Below are 20,921 nucleotides of genomic sequence, written 5' to 3'. Positions count from 1 at the left end.
GCAACCTCATATGCAGTGAAAGAGCAGATCTTTGAAGACTTCAACAACTCTCAACATTCATCCTCCAAGCATTCGTCAAATCCATTCATTCACTTAGGGCTTTGAAGGCATTGAAGAGCAATAAGGGATCACCGACTGAAGATTGGCTTGTACCCCTCCCTTGGGGTTGGGTATGATTTCATGTTGTTTTCATGTCTTGGCATAAGCCTCATTATATCATTTACATTCATGCTTTAGATCACTTGGCATTCTTGATTTGGAGCATTTACATTGTCATTTACAAGCAATTAGGGTTTACTTTCTAGGTTGCTCTAGTTTGCTTACTTGCATTTTAGATCTTGCACACACACAAGGTTTGCACACACATTACTTTTACAATACAACTTGGCTATTCATGGAGGTGGAAATCACCGAAGTGGGGGTTTGACTAAGGCAAAACCCTATATAGCCTCCCAAACACCTTTTTCAGATATAAGTGCAGATTTCGGGATTCAGACAACGCTGCAAGTTACAAATCTGAAAGAAGCAGACGGAGACGGAACCACACACCCAGTTTTGGAGCAGAAGACCAGGACAGGGGTGTGGGATGCCCTGGTCCTACCAGGACAGGGGTGCTAGGTGCCCTGGTCCCTGGGACAGGGGCACTGGGTGCCCTGGTCCTCCTGACAGACAACAATTTTTAGCAGTTCGGACAGTTTTCCAGAGTGCAAAGTAGCAGTTTCAGGTGTAGTTTCAGGTGCAGAATCAGGACAGTGGCGCCCGCACCCCTGTCCTGAACATTTCCACTTAGATTTTGACTCTGGGTATGCATCTGCATTCTTGTCTTGTCTTTGTGTTTGCAGCTTTCCATTGTTTAAGTTCAATTCTGCAATCTTGTTATTAGTTCATACTTGCATTTTAGGGTTAGGAATTGAACTTGCATAATCTTACCTTTCAATTACAACAAAGGAATAGAAACCCTAATAGGTAGCCCATGGCTCTCTCTTTCACCAAAAAGAAGTAGCCAATTGTGCGATACCTCTAGGCTCTTTCGTATTCCATAATGTGTGACAAAAGGTAGGATTAGGACATGTTAGCCTAGTCTTGCTTTTCCCCCCACATAAATGCAACAATATGCCACATCACCAGGGTGATCAGCAATAGCTGGGGAAGTAAAGTTGTGAATAGTGAATTGAAGATCTACCATGGGGTCCTCTGGAGACACAAGAGAGGTAGCACATGCCTTTGAGTCACCATGTTGATTATCTTTTTGAAGAATGGGCTCCATGGTGTAAGAATTGAATTTTGGTAACAAGGATAAAGCTAGATCTTTATATTGTGTTAATTTGTCTTGTTTAGCTTGATAAACTCCTATCGCTTGTCTTATGATTAGTTGAGAATCTCCATAAATATGTAGATTCTTCACACTCAACATCAAGGCTACTTTAATTCCAGTTATAAGAGCTTCATATTCAGCAATGTTATAGGTACATAAGGAAATTGAGACAATATGATAAAGGAATGGGCTTCTTTTTAGGATAAATTAAGACCACCCTTGCCCCCGATCCTGTATGACACTTAGAGTCATTGAAGTATAGTTCCCAAGTCTCATCAACCTCAATGGAAAGAATGTATTCATCAGGAAAAGACTCTGGATTAGGTAGGGAGAAGGGTGAAGGAGCATCAACTAAATGATCAGTCAACGCTTGACCCTTTATTACCTTTAGTGAGACAGACTTAAGGTCAAACTTGGTCAACATCTTAACCCACTTAGCTAATCGTCTGGAAAGATCATTTTTGGAGAAAATATATTTAAGAGGATCAAATTTAATGATAACATGAATCTCAGCATTGAAGAGATAATGCCTCAACTTTTGAGTTGCAAAGACTAAAGCAAGGCACTATCTTTCTATCGTAGAATATCGGACTTTGTAATCGAGTAGAGTATGGCTTATGTAATAAACCAAGAATTCTCTACCATCCTTATCACATTGTGCCAATAAGGTTGTAAGAGCTTGAGGGGAAGCAATGGTGTATATAAGAAAAGGCTTAGTAGGGTCAGCAGATTGAAGAATGGGAGGATTGGCCAAATAAGTTTTTAAGTCTTCGAATGCTTGATGACAATCCTCATTCCATTGGGAAGTGATATTCTTCTTAAGCAGTTGTGTGAAGATAAAGGTAAGATCTACAAGAAGAGAGACAAACCTACGAATAGCTTGGATTGTTCCTTGCAAAATTTTCAGTTGAGAAACATTCTTAGGAGGTGGCCTGTTAACAATAGAATCTATCTTTTTTGTATCCACCTCAACACCATGATGAGAAACTATGAATCCTAATATTTTTCGTCTATCCACACCAAAAACACATTTTTGGGGATTCAAATGCATGTTGTACTTACGAATTATCTCAAAGATTTGACAAAGGATCTTAGCATGATTTGTACGAAGGATGAATTTGGCTAAGATGTCATCAATGTAATCTTCTAAGGTCTTATGCATATAGTCATGGAAAATGAGAGTCATAGGACGCTGATAGGTTGTGCTTGTGTTTTTCAATCCAAAAGGCATCACAATCCAACAAAGCATACCCCAAGCAATTGTGAAAGCAGTTTTATATTGATCTTGGGGATTGATGAAAATTTGATTATATCCAGAGAAACCATCCATAAAGGATAGTAAATCATGTCCTGCTACTGAATCCACTATCATGTCAATATTCGAGAGGGGAAAATAATCTTTTAAAGAGGCCTTGTTCAAATCATGAAAATTAGTACACATCCTAATCTTGTTTTTAAATTTAGCCACAACTACAATGTTTGAAATCCATGGGGAATAATTGATAGAATGAACGAATCCAACATCCAACAATTTTTTAATCTCAGCTTTAACAAGTAATGCCACTTTAGGGTGAATCTTTCAAATCTTTTTCTTCACAGGTTTAGCATCAGGAACTAGGACAATGTTATGAGTGACAATCTTAGGATCTATGCCAAGCATGTCAGAATATATCCAAGCAAAGATCTCGGGAAATTCATGTAACAACTCAGCATATTATTTTTTCTCTTCTTCATCAAAACATTTCCATATCTTGATGATCTTATCTTCAACACAAGGATCCATCTTGATATCAATGGTGTCATTTATTAGGAGATTTCTTTGTTGAGGAGCATCTCTCAATTGAGGAAATTCTTTAACTATCTCATCATTATCTCTTTCTTTCCCAAAGTAAGCTTTCAAATTTAGACAATAGGGAAAACTGCGATTATGGTGATAACGAGGAAGGTTGTCATAAGATCCCAAGAATTCAGCTAAGGAATCATCGGTAGAAAAAACATCCAAAGCAAAGACACGAGAAGGGTTAAAGTTAATATATTCTAGATATTTTAGTGAGATAGAAGAAAAAATGACATTAACACTAATAGATGCTCTCTTAGAGGCTTTAGTACACTTGAAAGAATCATAACCAAACCCAAATATCATATGATGAAAGTTGTTTTCCAAGGGAACTTTAATCCCTTGTTCTTGAGCACCACATACATTTTCATTATATCCACACCTAGCTAGGATGTGAAAATCAGGACCATAAAGGTTAGTCATTTCTGAAGAAGAAGGAGGATTTTCAAAAAGTGAAGGATCAAAATCCTCTAAACCAGAAACTAAGGGAGATGAAATTTGCGAAGACGCCACAAAGTTATTACTCAATAGCCTAGATACAGTAGATGGATTTTTAGGTTCTTCTTTTTCTTCTTTCTTAATTTCTACCTTAGGTTCTCTAGGGGGAATTTTGTATTCCCCTATGAAAGTAGGATTGAAATTAAGGGATCCCCAATCATCTTCTACAAGAATCTATTCAGGAGAGAATATATTCTCAATTGTAGAGTTAGGATGAGAAGATTCTTCCTCAAGAACCATAGGTCCACTTGAGGAAGCATCAGCGATCGATCTAGATATAGGAGATAGGTTTTGTGAGGCCCTACCTCGACTCATCCTAGCATTTTAGTATTTTTCATGTTGAGACTATTATGGATGCTTTATTTTTATATATTATGGATTTGGAACTTATATGATTTCATGATTTGGATAACATTGATATATATTGATGCTTCATTTCTATGCATTATAGATATAGAACTCTATATGATTCTAGAATAGGATTAATTTGTGATGATGTATGTCATTATTGGAATTGCAGGACTTTACTATGATGATAGAAATAGGATGCATGTTTTATGTATGGATCAGAATTATGTAGACTATGATAATTGCTTATGTGGATTTATTTGGATATAAGATATATCGATTTGTTTAAATGTAAATTGTATGCAGAGTGTTTGATGTGTATTCTTATTGATGTGTTTAATATTATATGAGGTTATTTGGAAGTACTAATGTGTGATTGAGATGCATAGGAAAATTATCCATGTGACCATGGAAACATTATGGAGAACCAAACCTAGACCTATGTACGTTCGTAAAGCCAGGGGTTGTCTATTTGGAGAGACAACACCCCGTATGTATCGTATTTTATTTGTAATAGTAAATGATGCATGTGTGTTAAATTTTATTATTGATTTATTTAAATCTAACAAGAGACAATTTCCATGTGTAATTTTGTAATGTATTTTTTTTGTGTCACTTGACACATGTGTTGATTTATGTCTTGAATTTTGACTTGTCTCTTGAAGGGAGTTGTTCAACTATAGCTTTTTCAAACATTTGAATGTGGTTCTAAATTTTCCTTGGGTAGAGAGTCTTTGGAGTGGTCAACACAGGTTGGACCCGAAATTTAACTTTAGATGGGTTTATAAGGGGTCAAATGGACTCCTAGGGGTAGTTTAAAGGTGTTTCCTAAAGCCCATAAGGTATACCTATGAGTTAGGAGTGTTTTTAGGCATGTGTCCACTCCCATGTGACTGTTTAGTCATCCCCAAAAGTGGGTTTTCTAAGATGTGCGAAAATTCAAAATTAGAAGGTGCCATCTAGGTTAGATAACCTTCCCTTTTGCTGAGAGATCCTTTTTGGATCTTTTTCTTACTTTTTCCTTTTTCAATTTTAGAAACCTATGAGAACTCTCACTGAGGTCTTCTTAGGCAAGAATGAGAGATTTTGTGGGTAATCACCCACTCTCCATTTTTGTAGACTATGCATTTTGAAAAGTTGGTTTTTGGATTCAAAATTTGACTAAGTATAGAAGGGAGGATTGTGGATGTGGGCTGCTCATCCTCAAACTAGTTCTAGCATACCTTTGGGCAGATTGAAGGTTGGTTCATCTCCTTGCTTTTTACGTTGTATGTCTATGTTGGAAATTTTGGTTGTATCTGAAAATGATTCTCTTGTATTTTCTTTTGTGAAAATTATTATTATGCAATCTGTCTTTTATTTTCTTGTATGCATTTTCTGTGTTTTGGGAGTAACCAAGGCCTTCTACTCTTGGGAGAGTAGGATGGTCTTGTGGGTGGTAGAAGTTGGACAACCCTCAAGTGAGAGACTCTGTTTATGAGAGTGAACTCAAGGGGTGTATTTGTGACCCTTGTTGCATGGCCTAGTTTGTGCATTTGGGGGTCATAAGGGGAGAAAGTGTGGCATAGATGCCTTGGGGGGCATAAGGAATGTGGGGTTAATGATCTTATGAAATAACTTTGTTTTCCATGAGGTGGCATTGTGTTCTACCATTCTTGCAGTCTCCTCAGGGTATTTGGTCCACTACCACCCATGTAAAAATCATCACATTTTGTGATGGAGTGTAGCCTTGGTTGGGAAAGTGTTTGCTATATGTTTTTCCCTTGCTTGTTGTGTTTGCATGTCTGTAACCTATCTAGGACTTGGTTCTCCAAGCTCGGGGGTGGCTTCTAGTAAGCCTAGGCTAGGAGGTGAGCACTCCATGGTCAAGCCTTATGATTTATTTGCAGGATTGTTTGGAAGAAAATGAAAGGACAAGTAGAAGTTGCTGGAATTATTTGTTTGCAGAAAAAGATTTGGGAATGGAATATTTTATATTTTAAGTTGCAGCAATGTAAAGGGAAACTATATGTTGTATCTATTTTGAAAGGAAATGTATCTATTTTATTTAAAGTCCTCATTTAAACAAATGAGAGACTAGTTTGGGTATCTCACCCTCTTGTAATGATGACTATATTGTATTCTAAAAATGCCTTAAATAAATGCACTATTTTTGTTAAATTAGTATTGTATAATTAAAATATTTCTGTTGGGCTTTAGCTATGAAATGTTCTTAAAATATTAATGGTTGTATGCATCTTACTTTAGAAATCTAAAAGTTCATTTTACTCCTTTAGGCATATGAATTATTGGAAAAGAATGAAATAGGGAAGCTTGCACGTTAGTGAAAGAAAAATTAAGCATCTAGTCCTAACCATTTATTCTCCAATACAAATCATGGTTTAAAGAAAATACATGCATATCTCTAAGGTTAAAATCAAATGATTCTAGATTAATATAGCTGTTGTTTAAGTTTATTTAATTCTGTCATTTACTTATTTGCAGAAATTAAAATCTAAAGTTAAATAGTTTATCTAATGTAAATAAAAACATATTTATATAGTTGCTGTATAAATTTATTGAATTCTGTCAATTATTTATTTGCAGGAAATAAATCTAAGGTTATATAGTTTATCTCAGATTTTAGTAACATAGAATTTAAAATAAAGAAAAAAAAATTGCATTGATCTAAATCTCAATAGTTTAATTAATCTATCAAAAAGTTCAAAAAAAAAAAATATATACTGCATAGTAAAGTTACGTCTAGTTTTTATATGCATCAAATATATATATATATACTTATATTTATATTTAAAATATATTTATATATATAAATAAATATATATATATACTTATATTTATATTTAAAATATATTTATATATATAATATATTAATATATATATATATATACTTATATTTATATTTAAAATACATTTATATATATAATATATATATATGTATTATATTGTTTTAAAAAAAAAGAAATTAAATTATAAAAAAAAGGACTTTAGGTTTCGGGGAGCTCGCCCCCCCCCCCCCCCCCACACAGTGGGCGGCGACCCCCAGTGGTAGTTGCAACTGCCACTATGGGACAACATAAGGGTACTAGAAGCGTGATTGATTCGACTCTTTGAATCAATCACGCTTCTAGTACCCTTATGCTGTAGTCTTGTCTTGTCAATTTTGCTTTCATCTCATGCTTATGCACTTATTGGTGAGATCCACAAAACAAAGCAATTTGAAGGAGAAAGAAGGACAATGGATCACATGAAGGAGACATCTGCATTTGGTTTGCTTAGATTTCATATTGAATGTCTTGTTTTCATGTTTTCATTGAATGTAATTAGGATTTATCATTGCAATTGAGTTTTCATGATTGAGCTAGGCTAATTTGTCATTTGCTTTGATGATTTTGAGATTCCTATCATACATTAATTGGTGAACCCGACATGAACTAACCCCCTAACCATGCTTTTGAGTTGATTTGCAGGTGAAAAACTTAGGAAACAGGGTAATTCAGGGCTTTCTGGGTACTTCTGCGCCTGTGTAGGAGAGTTTTGCACCTGTGTCAAGGGATTTGCGCCTGTGTTACTGCATTTTGTGCCTGTGTTACTACATTCTGCGCCTATGTAAGGCTAGAAACAGAGGTAAAAAGCAGTGTTTTTACTTGCAAATTACTTTGTTTTGCATTATGTTTCTGCATTTTCGATTTTCTTTGGTACTGATTCTTTGTGCAGGACCTTGGCATTATGCATGGCAAAGATCAAAATGAAACTACTAACAAAGTTTATGCAGGTTTGCTAGTCAAAGACCAAACAAATCAAACTTTTAACTTGGTGATTTTGCAGGTTGCCTTGTATTTCAACCGAACTTTTGTGTTTGTGGTTCATAATTAGGCACCTAGTATGATTGCTAAGTAGGATGGAATGAACGTGTGTTTGCTTTGATTGTCGAGTTTGACATTGGAGTAGGAGAGTATTCTCTCATCCTTCTTAGGGTGATCAGAAATCCAGAACTTTGCTACCATTCTCATGTCGTGGATTGTTTGTTACCTTTAGAGGGCTTGCCTTCCCGACCATTTGCTTTCTTTTGCAAGCAAGTGACAATCATGAGAAGGGAATGACCCAAAGTGAGCATAGCCAGAGTACCTTGGCATTCTAACTCACTATAAATAAATACCTGATGGGGGAAAGCTTTGAAGGAAGGGTTACGTGGGAATTGTCGTTACTTGGGAAGTGATGACCCTTGAACTCTTTCTCATATCAACATCTAAGTAGGGCCTCATGGTCTAAATCGTGCTTGCGCGACTACATTTGTTTGGTATCTTGGTGGGCTTAATGTCTCAATCACGCTTGCGTGACACCAAGGAGTAATGCTTAACAGAAATCCTTAATAAGCACCTTGTATTTAGAGGCCAAAAATCCTTCTAGTTGCTTGAGAAGGACAAGTTTGGATACTTGGAAGAGATACTAAGTTTGCCATGGGGAGATTTCCATGGGGACTGATGCTTGGCTGCCTTGAGAAGTGAGTGCCGTGAAGGGGAGCCCGTGGGGTCAAACATCTATGTATTCTCCTTGAATCTCATAATGAGTCTACCTCTCAAGTACCTACTGTCCTTACCTACCATAAGAAATGTGTGAATGAGCATGATTTTCTTGAGTCTAAGTTAAAATATCTTGTCTTCTTTACTTGTCAAAAGTTGAGTTGTGTCTCATTTCAAAAACAAGACAAATTGATTCAAAACAAGGTTAAACCCAAGAGTATTTCATTCAACAAACTTCAAAACACCTTCAAACATGGTTGTCAAACATTATTCAAAATCTTGTCACAACATTCATGTCACTTAGATTTAGGTCCTCCATTGTCCATACTTAGGGCTTAGAGCATCATTCTTGCATTCCACTTGGTCCATTTCATTTAGGTGTCCATTTGCATGTCCTTATTAGGTTCTCATTTAGGTGTCCCCTTGCATGTCATTATTAGGTCTTCACTTAGGTGTCATATTGCATGTCCAACAATTGGTTCATCCTAGGTTTGCATTTTGCAAATTCATTGTCAACTACCAAGGTTAGGTTTCACCTAGGTCATACTCCTTTGCATATCAATAAGGGTCATCCATTTGCATGTGTCTTCTTGCATTAGAGTAATACCATTGCATAATTCAACCTTAGGTTTTGTCTTAGGTTGACATTGTCATACATTTGCATTTGCATCCTTGTCCTCATAGCATTAGGTCACATTTGCATACCCTAGGTCTCTTCATCAAGCTTAGGTCATTATCATATCATATTAGGGTCATTTGCATAGTAATTTTCCCTTTGCATATAGTGTCAAAACTAGGTTTTGTCATACTTAAGTAATGCAAATCTTTGATAAGCCCTAAGTTATTGTTAGGAAGTCTTGACCTTATCAAACTTTTGTCTTTTTGTCATCAATGTCATTTGGTCAAACCTAGCTTAGTATCCAAGCATATAGGGGAGACATTGTCATTTTGTCCTTTTGTCACTTGGTCCTGTTGTCCTTTGAGGTCTAGACATCATTTCAATTTCCTAAGGGTCTCATTTTTAGAATTGCATTCAAAATTTTTGTCCAAATCTTGAAAAACAACAAAAACATAGGTTGCATTCTTGCCATAGATTGCATTTTTTTTAATTGAGGTTGCATTTAGTTGCATATCATACTTCATCCTTTTAAAATCAAAAATCCCAAAAACATTGCATAGTGACATGTCTATTGAAACAAGGTTCCAAGCACCAATGATGCAACAAAGTTTGACGTATCAACCCACAATGCAATCAAATTTTAATCCAAGGCAATCACAATTATATCCAACCCAACAACAAGGCAATATCGATCAAACTTTTTAAGATGAAACAAGTCTCCAAATACAAAAACTAGAGGAGAAACTAGCTCAAGAAAATGAGATTTTGGAACAAAGAGTGAAAAACATTGAGAAGAATAGATCACAAATGTCCAAAATGTTTCAAAAATTTCCAGGTCGAAATCCAAAGATTGAGCCAATTAATGTAAGATCTCTTGTCGAACGATCAAACATACCAGCTCTCCTCTCACAAATAGAGATGATGAAACAATTTCAAGAAAAGAGACAACAAAATTATGTGCCTTCACAACAAGAACAAGAAGGTGTTTACTATCAATCAGATTTTCAACCATCACAACCAATTGTTCAACAGTTCCAACATTTCCAACAGACACAACCAATGGTCCAACATATACAACCAACACAACCAATGGTCCAATTTCAACAATATGTCCAACCAACTGTTAATTATCAACAACAATATCGCATTCAACAACCAGTTGCAGTGTCTTCTGCACAACCAAACATTCAAAAACAAAGGTTGCAGCACACACCAAGCCAAATTTTGAACATGTCAAACCAATTTGATCAACACCAAGTCCAAAATGAAAACATGACATCAAACCAAGACCAAATTCTTGCCAAACAAGTTCAAATTCCAGATACAACTATGTCAAAACCTCGAAAGAAAGGTGGCTTTATTGCAATGATCTTAAGGAAATTACCAAGTGAGTTATTTGAGGAAGATCAAGATAATACACTTATGTCTAGCAATGCCTCATCCCTCCACAAACAAATTGACTCCCCAGTGGCATCTATCCCTACACCTTTAGAAGTTTCACAAGAACCTTCTATATTGTCCTCATCAAACAATACACCCAAAGATGGAATTATCCAGGAGCTATCCATAATTGATTGCCAAGATAATCCAATTCATGATGCACATCCTTGTCATGTTTCAGAAATACAAGACCCAATGCCACCATGCACTTTATTGCCATTACCTATTTTAGAGGACCCCATTCGAAGGCCCTCTTCCTCATGTTCAAGAATTGATTCCTTGCCAGAATCCATCACAAATGTTCAAAGTGCATTTCCTTCATGCCAAAACATTGATTCCTTGTCAGAATCCCCCATGCATATCCAAAGTCCAACCCCATGTCAAGAGGAAAATTTAGAGCATGAAGAAACGTGTCTTGAAACAGATCAAGATCAAGATCCTGAAACCTTATCATCCCATCCAATTGTTGACCAGGATCCCATTTCCCCAGACACTCACAATGATTCCATTATTCCTGTCCATTCTATCCAAGAACACAATATCCTTTCAAATCCCATTGACATTCCACTTCCTAAGAAAGATCACGATATCCCTTCCATCCTTTCCGATGATCCCATTAAAAATCAAGAGCAAAGCACCTTTAAAGAGGATTCCAATGATCTTCCTCCTTGTCAAGATCAAATTATTCCTTTAAATCTTCCACAAGATCCTTTTGTTCCTCCATCTCCTTGTCTTAATGCTCCATATACACTCCAAGATCGCATTTCTTTTGATGATCCCATTATTTCTTCCGTTCCATCTCTTGAAGAGCCTGTCATTGATCCATGTCCACCACACAATCCTCGATCCCCTCATGATCCTGATCCCCCTCATGATCCTAATCCCCCTCATGATTCTAACATGTCAGTGCAAGATGTTCATGAACCCTCGACATGCATAATGGGTTCTTCCATTTTGGTGCAATCTGATCCACTTCAAGATCTCATTATTTCTCTCATATCATATCCACCTCATAATGGACTCGCGTCTTCTTCCCAAAGAAAAGAGTATCCTACAAGTCAAGATATTCATTAAGGCAAAGGAGTAGACCTTCATGAGAAAGAACCCCTCCATATGAAAGAAAATATTAAGGGTCATGTCTACACAACTCACTCTCAAGACGTTGGTATCCCTCCATCAAAATCAAAACATACACCTTCCCCATCATACTTTCCATCCATCTTAGGTCCTTATATCCCTTCATCCTCTATGCAAGGTCAGCAAAGGCACACATCCTTGAGTAAATTTCATCAATCTAAAATAACTCCATTTCATTCATATCCATCCATGCATTCCTTTCCCCCTCCAAGCAATTTGGATGCCAAGTATAAAAGTCATAAGTCTAAAAATCCACATGTATTCAAGGATCAACATGTCCAATATAATTGACATGTCAAAACAAAATTTTTTTTTATCTATAAAGAAAAAGAAATATCCAAAAGGCCACAAAGGCCCATTGAGAAAAATAAAGAAAAGTCAAAATATATATGGGTTCCTAAATCCCTTGTGCAAGCAATGCACTCCAAGGAACCACAAAAGCATGAAAAATCAAAAACCATGTGGATCTCTAAGCGGCTCCTTGGAGCACAAAAGCCTAATGAAACATCCAACTTGGCATCCAAAGTTGCTATTCCTCCATCCAACCCTCTCAAATTTGTTCCTCCATCACCTTCTTCATCCATTTTGGGCCCTTATGTCCCAAAATCCATAGCCTTTCCTTCGTCAAAATCTCAATATCCAAAATACATTTTTCCTCCATCAATCCACCACCCATCAAGGTGTGTTCCAATGTTGATCTTGCCTTCATTTCCATCCACTGAAGCCCAATTCTTCCAATACCCTATCCATTATCTAGTGCATATTTTTCATCCTTCGATCCCTTTGATCCCATCCTTTGCATAATTCCTTGCCTTAATTTCATCTCTTTTTCCATGTCCTTATCCTACCAATGTCTTTGAGCATATTTTTAAAGGTCATGGTCCATTTTTTTTAAGGCTACTATCCAAAAAAAAAAAAAGACGCTCGAGTCCTTCTTCCATCCCCTATCATGTGTCCATCTTCTATTGAAAAAGTCAAAATACAAAAAAACAAAACAAAAAAGTGAAAAAAAAAAGAAAAAGAAAGAAAAAAAGTAAAGCAAAAATAATTCATCCACTGGTGAAAACCTGGCAAATAGGTGCCTTGGGAAAGTACCGTGATGAAAACCTGGCAAACAGGCGTAATGTGTAATCTATGAACTTCTTGCACACCACACTTGGGGGCAGGTTTCCTCCTTCATATCCCATTGCCCTTCATTATCCTATCATACCATGTCATTACCCTTCATATCCTATTGTCCCTCATGTCCAGTTTCCCTTTCCACCTTTGATCTTGACAAGGCTGAGGATCTTCATGAGCATCATGCATCTTGTTTGCAGCTTTTAGTCCATCATAGCTTTTGGTCTTTATCCATTTGCTTATTACAACCTTTCATCCATATTCCTTAGCTTATTGCAACTTTCTGCCACTATCCCTTAGCCAATCCTGACCTTCAGTCCATGTCCCTTATCCATTCTTGGTCTTACTTATCCTATCCATATCTTATCACTATCCATACACTCTTTTTCATTCCTTGATCTTGATCTGACATAAGGACACAAAATTTAAATATAGTTTCAAAAACCTCTTGACATGTCTCTCATGCCATGTTCCTGCTTTACATTGTCATATCCAGTCTCTTGTCCCATCACGCAATAGCCCTCGAAAATTACATCCGCATTATCTCCATAATAAAAGGCTTTTGTCTTCCCTCTATCCGCCAACATTTCAGAAAGCCTATTTATTCACTTGTCATATTCCTTGCCTTGCTAGACACTGGGGGCAAAATCATAAAAATTGAAAATGTCCTGAAAAAAAACAAAAAAATTGAATAATGTCCTGAAATTATCCAAAAAAATTGAAAAATGTCTTGAAATAATAAAAAAAATTGAAAAATGTCCTCAAAAAAATCATAAAAATTGAAAAATGTCTTGAAATAATCCTAAAAAAAATAAAAATTCATATAATGTCCTGAAAAAATCCAAAAAAAAAGTCAAATAATGTCCTGAAAAAAATCCAAAAAAAGTCAAATAATGTCCTGAAATAAATCCCTAAAAAGTCAAATAAAGTCCTGAAAAAATGAACACAAAAAAATTGTAAAAACTAAAAAACAAAACATAACTGATTCCTTTGTGCATAGACAGATCGCTGAGCATACCTCCAACGACACACAATCACACACTGCGCTTTAATGAAATCATGCATTCACAGATGAACTTTTTCAATCAAACCAGACATTCAAACTGATCACAATTGTCTTCTCAATCGAACATCAACATCAATATCATTTGACCTTGTCACCATTATCATGAGTCTTATACAAGGTGTGGTATACTCGAAACTAGACTGTGTCTTATCTTAGACGGGGTACCGCATTCCCTGAAACCAGACAGTATGATCATCCTATCAACACTTTTGACAATGAAGATCAAGATGTTTGTTTGACTTGTTGGAATTAGTGAGTCTTATCTTTTTATCGATTTATCTTTGGCTTCGATCATGTTCCTATGTTGCTTGATGATGTCACTGAGTGATTTAGAGTGACCAAGATGGTTCATGGTCCCTTTCTTTTTTGTTGTGATTTTTGTTTGTGGAATGTTTGTCACAAACTAGGGCAACTGTATCATTGGGCGTCTATGATAAGTACATTTGCTTTGTGAATTCCGCACATACCTCGACCCTTGATGTATGCACCCTAGGATGCCTCACTCATTCCTTGTGTGCGATGTGTCTGTCTTTTGCAAAAAGGGTTGTGTTTCAGCTTTGGCCTTCAATTCCATGATGCAATGCGTCCGTTTTGCTACATTAAATAAAGGTTCTCACCTACAAAGTGCATTACTGAAAGCAAGTTTTTCTTCATCTCTAACTGTCCTCTGTCTCATTTCTTCTTACTAACATTTCTTCTGTCAGTTCGGATAGTCAGTTCAGTCTAGTGCTCCGATTTCCCCAAACACATATGCTGCATCCTGCATTCATTGGTTAGTACATTTGCATTGTATCAAACATCACATCAAGCATCATATCAAGTATTTTATCCATTTCATATTATAAATGCATCAAAAACACATAAAAACACATTCATACATGGTGCATAAGCCATCCACACATGAAAAGTAAACACATAAGTCATAACCTATTGCATCCCATCATAGCGCTGCATATCATATCATGTATCAAAATAATATCAGAGTACAAAATTAGACTGTCTGTCCTCAGTATGGCCCGCAGGCTGACTACATAATGTCACACTACATAATGTCAACTGTCTTTCATACGGAGCACGTGCCTCTGTCAACTGACCTCCAAGAATGTGGCCTGCTCTCTGTCCTCAATCATGCCCGATATGATGCTGCTCTCTGCTCTGGTGGAACTGCACTCTCATATAGTGTCCTCCAATGGCGTATCTCCTCTCCGGCCTCTACCAACATCTGTGCCATCTCATGTGCACTGGCATCCCTAATCGACCCAATATACTTAGTGACTCTCTGTTCTTCTCACTGTGCCTGTGCTATTGTTGTATCTCGAGCTGCTATGAGTCTGGCTATCTCCACTCTAAACTGATCCTGCTCTGTCCTCAAGATGGCATTTTGTCTCTCTAATGTCGCAATGTGATCATGCTGACTCACTATGGTAGCCCTGCATATCTCCATCTCCTCTATCCTAGCTGTCTTCGGCTCTATGGGTATATCCTGCAATGATTCCTGATCAGCTGAATCTGGCTCATAGTCATCATCCTCATCATCTCCATCCTCACCATCCCCCTCATCCTCTCCATCCTCGTCCTCATCTCTATCCTCATCATCTCCCTCCTCCTCTCCAGCGAGTGGGAAGTCCTTCTGTCTCCTAGGTACCAGAATATCAGGATCTGTCAATGGCATAGGCCATCGTCATGCAAACCATCGCTCATACTCCTCTATCATCCTGATGTCCACCACATCTGATCTCCAATCCCACTGTCTCTATTGTAGCTATGTGAAGTCAGCATAGGCTATGTGTGGCTGAATCATCCTCCCCCACTGACTCATCTCTGTGTGAGATCGGGCAAAGTGTGCAGTCCCTCTAGGTACATCCTGCCTCTCTCCAAACTGTCGTCTGACTCTCTCTGGCAGGTACATCTCAATCACTCTCTCATGATTCACTAGTCACCCAGTCAGGTATCTCTCCTGTCTGCAATACAATAGCTCATCACTATCATCTGACCATCCAGGGCAATCAAGATATGGCCTCCATATGAACTTTCTCAATATGTCTAGCTCATGTTGCCAATACAATATGTATCCAAAAGGACCCTATCTCAGTGCTCCCCCATAGCAGTACACATATGGTCGGTGTGGTAATACCTATCTCTTTGCAATTGGTTGACATGTGGCTATGTGCTCAAATGCCCATACCTGTAACAGTGTGACCCCACAGCTCAAAGTCTACACCCCCTGATATGCTATCTGATGCAACTGAAAATATAGCATAGCAAGCACACATGGTCCCCATGCCTACACCATCCCCTCTATCACCATCTGCTCTAGCACTCTTCCCCATCCAATAGGGAATCCATGTCCTTGTCTGTCTCCTTCTAGTAGGCATGCTATAACCACGACTATCACCACATATCATCGATCATACTCTGATGCCATGGTCTCCCAGCCAATCTCCCTCTCTACGATATCCAGATCATCTGTGTCACACTCAAATAATCTACACAAAGCATCTCTCCCTGTCACTAGGTCATACTCTATCATCTCCCCATGAATCAGAATGCGGAGGATACGCCATACATCCTCTAGTGTCATAGTCGCCTCTCCCGTCGCCAGATGGAATGAGGAAGTCTCTGAATGCCATCGCTCTGCCAATGCAGTAAGTAGTCCTGTGTTTGCCCTAATCTCGAGCATGAATGTGATATAGTATATCCTAAGTCCTGGTAATGTATCTCTATCTGTGCTCCTGAGTCTATGTCGTAACATGAAGCAGTCAGGTCAGTTCTCCCGCGTGATCAATGGATACTGTCGACTCTGCATCACAATTGGGGCACATTTTGTTAGTTTTAGGGTTTGATCCTATAGGCTGCATTTCCTTGTTTCATGTCCAAATTAGGGTGTTTTTAATCTATTTTTACCTATCCTACCCTTATCCCCCTTTTCGGACCCTTCGCATGCTGTTTTTGACCAAATTTGAGCTCCCAGTGCACAACTGCGCCTGTGTGCTGTATCCTGCGCTTGTGTTGCATCAACTTGCACCTGTGTACCCTACACAAGCATAGGATACCCTACACAAGTGCAGGATGCACTTACATAGGCGCATAAGTCATTTTCTGCATTCTCTGTGGGCCCCACAATGTCCCGCAAGCAAGTCAAATTCATGAAATTGACAATAAGGGTTTTTGAGATACATACCACTGCTCCCGCATCGTCCGATCATCTGTAGGTGCATACACATTCCCCGAGGTGATCTGCCATTGGAATGTTCACCATCTCTCTGCAAGTGTCCTTTTCCAGAGTAACAAATTCTCCTATTTGGCTAGTGCAAATGAGCTCTTTTCACTGTCTTTGTCTCATTTATAGATCTTTGTCAGTGCATAGATGGACATGCACCCTCTCCATCTTATGCTGGTCATGGTCTTTTGCACCTTCAATTGCTTGTCCTTTGTGCATCCGGTCTCCGATTGTCAGTCTGTTTGCTCCTATCATGTTCTATCATTATTATCGATCAATTGGCCTCTTTTCTGGATGGTTCTGGCCAATTCCTCAAGGGGGCATGCATATGTCATTGTCATTGTCTGGGGCATTTTCATTATTGTTCTTTGAAACAATGCTTGAAATCACATTATCTCAAAGAGGGGCAAAATGTAGACATCTAAAAATGGTCTTTAACATCTATGCATTGCCTTATTTTTAGGGTTTTTGCGTCGCATTAACATTTCTTCTATGTTGCGCACTTGGTTTTTATCATTTGCGAGCATCGAGTCTGTCTTCTGCATTCCTCATTTTTCTCACTTTCAAATTTGGTCTTGTCGATAACAATCTTCAGTCATGATTTTGGTCGATCTTATCCTGTCGCATCAATGTGCGTGTTCATTTGTCATCATTTTGGACATCATCAATCCTAATTAGGGTTTTGTCCTCTTTTCAATCTTGTCATCTTGCGATCGATTCGTCATCGATCCTTGTCCTCTAATCAAATTGTCATCAATCTTGTTGTCTTGCGATTGATATGTCATCGATCGTTGACATTTTCAATCTTGTCATTTTGTGATCGATTTATCATCGATCGTTGTCATTTTCAATCTTGCGATCAATTTGATATCGATCGTCATCCTTCTCAAACATGTCAATTTGGATCAATTTGTCATTGTTCCTCATCAATTGGCGCATTTATCAATCAAATCATTTGTCAGCATTGGTCCTTTGTTAATCAAAATCATGATCGAATCGACATCAAATTGATCTTACATCAAGACCTAATTGTCGTCCTTGCATTTCTAATTCATCTTCCAAGGTTTTATGATTTATTCATTTAATCTTGTTTGTCATTTTCCATCTAGGATTAATAATTTATTTATCCTAAGTCTTCTTGTCACAATTAAATGTTTATTTAATTGGCTAACTAATTTCTCCTCTCTTTGTGAATTAATTAATAAATGAAAAATTATTAATTAATTTGCCTAATTTTCCAATTTACTAATTTCTCCTAATTCCTAATTTTCTAATTTTCATCAATTTTCTAATTCCTAATATCTAATTCATCTAATTTTCAATTTTCTCCTATATTTCCCCTAATTTCATGGGAATGACATAGCAATTTGTCATAATTTGTCATAATTGACAATCAATCAATTTTGACATAGCAATTTGTCATAATTATCAATCAATCAATTTCGCATAGAAAGTGTCAATTTGTCATAATTTGTCATAATTGTCATTCTTGATTTGAAATTTCCTTTCAAATCTCCTCATGCTAATCTTGTCTTTTCTCCGATTTATCTATAAATTGGATGAATTTCTTCAATCAAAGGGTCAAATCAATCATGCTTCTAGTACCCTTATGCTGTCGTCTTGTCTTGTCAATTTTGCTTTCATCTCATGCTTATGCACTTATTGGTGAGATCCACAAAACAAAGCAATTTGAAAGAGAAAGACGGACAATGGAGTCACATGAAGGAGACATCTGCATTTGGTTTGCTTAGATTTCATATTGAATGTCTTGTTTTCATGTTTTCATTGAATGTAATTAGGATTTATCATTGCAATTGAGTTTTCGTGATTGAGCTAGGCTAATTTGTCATTTGCTTTGATGATTTCCAGATTCCTATCTACAATATATATACACATTTAACATTAGTTTAATTATTTTATTTGTACATTCATATTTTATGATTGATTATATAAACATTAAATATGATGTTTTAAAATTGAAATTATTTTTGGAGATTAATTACTTAGGAACTTATAATAAGTTTATAAGTTATTTTGTCTCTAAGGGGTTATTTAATCCACCTAAATTTAGGACATTCCAGGCTAAACTTTATAGGGAAATTTTCATTATGGGTTTAATTGACCCTTTAGTCGAATTAGGTTAATCACATTTTAATTATTGTTAAAATAAAATATAGGCATTAATAAATCTAAGTGCTAGGACTAATTTAATTAGTTCCTAAAAACAATTAATGGTTATTGGAGATTAATATTATCTTCGTCAAACAGTTTAGAAAGTTTTGATTATATTAAGTTATTGATTAAAATTGATGAGATAATAAAATAATTCATTTAGTATTCCGCATTTAATTTTAAATTATTTTTGCTTACTTGAGTTAGTGGTTAGAGTTATCTCAAAACATAGTTAAGACAAAACTTGATAGTGCATTTCGTTTTAGACAAATTTAATGTTATAGGTTGTTATTTTAAAATTTTTTTTATCTCGTTCGTGCCCTAAAGTTTGGGCATGACATTTTGTTATCAGAGCCAAGTTTCCAACACTAGGAACCTTTCTCCATTACGTTTCACTTTAATTAGTCAATTAATTAATTTTATTTTATTATATTTATTTTTAATTAATTAAATATTTCTCCAAAAAAAACAAAACTATTTATTTATTTTATTTTTCATTAGGATGCCTCCAACTACACGACAAGCTCATAGATGTGGTAGAGGTCCTAAGCGTGAGAGTATGGCATGCGAAGAGGTCGATAGGGAGGAATCAGTTCCAGAAAGGAACCTAGAGGCCCCTCCCGAACGACCAATTGACCCAAACCAAGACATCTTAGAAGCACTCCAAAACCTGATAGGGATAGTCCAGGAAAGGCTTCCAGTAGAGGATCATCATGTTCAAAATCAGAACTCAGGGAGCCATAGAATGACAGATAGGGAATAAAGTAGGAGTCCACCTCCTAATCCTAGAGAGAGTCAGGCTGGGCATGAGCCCGAGTCCGTTCACCTACCATGACCACCTCTAGTAGTAGAGCCAGTGTATTATGAGAGATCACAACGAGATCCAGGGGATCTAATCAGAGAGGTTATGCACCTCTAGCCACCATCTTTTGGGGGATCTACCGATGGGGTAGAAGCTGAGGCTTGGATTTTGAGCCTAGATAGGTGCTTCACATTGCGCTCTTACAAGAGCAATCTAAAGGCATGTGTAGCAGTCTACCTATTGAGAGCAACAGCCTCCACATGGTGGAGATAGGAGGAATACAAGTGTGGTTTAGTTGCTAATACTCTCACATGGGAGATTTTTACAGAGAGGATCAGGGAGAGGTACTTGTCAGAGCATTACAGAAAGCGTAGGATAGACGAGTTCCATGACCTCCAGCAGAAGGGTCTCTCAGTGACCCAGTACGAGAGCAAGTTCTTCGAGCTCTTTCCATACATGGACTACCTAAAAGATGAGAATCTTCTCATCAACCATTTTATTAGAGGGTTGAATATCGACATAGCAGGACCAGTGAAGATGTCTGCTCCAGAGAGCCTTCGAGTTGCCGTGGAGAAGGATTTGATAGCAGAGGAGATTTAGGTCAGGCCATAGGATAGAAGGGATCGGTCCCAGAACCAAAACCCTATACCCCAGACATACGAGTTTCAGAAACCCCATTGGAAGGGTAATAACAGGCACACATCGAGGTTCTCCAAACCCCCTCCTCCGCAACAGTCACAACAGAACCAGAGGTAGAGGCCTCCGCAGAGTCAATAGGGCACAAAGCCCAAGCAGTGGCAGTCTCAGGGTAAGAGGTGAGATCAG

This window comes from Cryptomeria japonica, chromosome 4 (assembly GCF_030272615.1).
Source record: "Cryptomeria japonica chromosome 4, Sugi_1.0, whole genome shotgun sequence".
NCBI lineage: Eukaryota > Viridiplantae > Streptophyta > Pinopsida > Cupressales > Cupressaceae > Cryptomeria > Cryptomeria japonica.
The sequence above is the reverse complement of the archived record's forward strand: the minus strand, read 5'-3'. Positions refer to the sequence as shown.